Raw genomic sequence first — 1,414 nt, forward strand, 5'->3', positions numbered from 1 at the left:
AGGGTAGCCTGACCGAAAGCAAAATCCTGGCTCTACTAAAAAAAGAAAAAACAAATCAGCTGGGCACTGTGGTGGGCACTGTAGTTGCAGTTATTTAGAAGCCTGAGGCAGGAGGATTGCTTACACCCAAGAGTTTGAGGTTGCTGTGAGCTAGGTGATACCCCTACAGCCTAGCCTGGGCAACAGAGTGAATCCTGGTCTCAAAAAAAAAAAAAAAAAAAAAATCAATTTCACCTAGAGACTAAATTCCCCCTCTTACCCTTGTCACAGGCCTTTAATAACTTACTGTTCTTTCTGCTGGAACAGCAGTTGTTTTCTACTTTTTCTTCCTTCTTTTTTCCTTTCTTTCATCCTCCCCAGCAACTCTAGCATCTGGCTAAGGTTCACTCATCTCTCCAGTCACAGCATCAACACCACTTTCTCTAGAAAGCTTTTCCTACCCTCTAAGGCTGGGCTAGAATCTTCCTCTATGGGCTGTTTTACTTTACCTGTCATTCATTCCTGTGTCCCTAGGGTCTAGCATGGAGCTTGGCACACAGGCAGCTTTTACTAGTCACCTTGTTCAAAACGAATGAAAACATCTTACCTACCCTTAGAGCCAGTTAATCAGGCAGTGAAGTCATTATGTTCTAGTGACAGTCTTTTCCACTGCTGACGAAGAAATAAATGTAGCCATGTGCTGTCTTAGAGGAGGTGGTGGGCAATGTTGTAAAGCAGGCAGAGCTCCCTGGGGTGGGAGGTAGTGGCCACAGATGCAGGCAGGTCAGGCCAGGCACTGTGTAGGAGGGATTTGGTCTTCCTGTCCCCTTATTTGCTGCCAGGCCCTCATGAGAGCTTCCTGTCTCCACACGAATGAACAGCTGCAAACCTGAGTGATATTGATAAACCTGAGTCACATGCATAAATTAGTAAGAAAACGAGAGTGCTAGCTTTGGTGGCACATGTACCCAAACTGGAACAATGCAGAGATGATATGGAGGAGATTAGCCTGCTCTGTACAAGGATGACACGCAAATTCGTGAAGTGTGAAAATAAAGAAAGAAAAAAAGAGAAATCTATTTCTTATTCTCAAACTAAACTAAATGTTGTTGTAAAACAAGTGATATAAATCCTGATTATTTGTTGATTTTAGGGAAAAAAAAGATTTTGTGGTTGTCACTGACTAAATAATGCTCTTCCTGAGCCATGATTCAAACATCAAGGTTTTTCCAAGGACTTTCCTATTAGCAACTGTGTACATGTAGATACCAGCACCTTCCACACAGCAGGACCCAGAAAGCCCAAGTCCCAGCCCCACCAGTGTTGCCAGTGCCAAGGCGCCTGCCCATCACTTACCCTGTCGTCCCAGCCGCACCTGTGTTGCTCAGTGAGGCCAGCACTGCTGCCTCCACCATCGCTATGTGGGTTGGCTGAG

The 1,414-nt window shown here is 45.0% G+C and overlaps 1 pseudogene; it reads left to right on the top strand.

The window, feature by feature from the left end:
* Positions 1-922: 922 nt before the first annotated feature.
* On the top strand, positions 923-1,038 carry LOC128580121 (uncharacterized; annotated as a pseudogene).
* The last annotated feature ends 376 nt before the right edge of the window (positions 1,039-1,414 follow it).

This window comes from Nycticebus coucang, chromosome 2 (assembly GCF_027406575.1).
Source record: "Nycticebus coucang isolate mNycCou1 chromosome 2, mNycCou1.pri, whole genome shotgun sequence".
In the NCBI taxonomy this organism is placed as follows: Eukaryota; Metazoa; Chordata; class Mammalia; order Primates; family Lorisidae; genus Nycticebus; species Nycticebus coucang.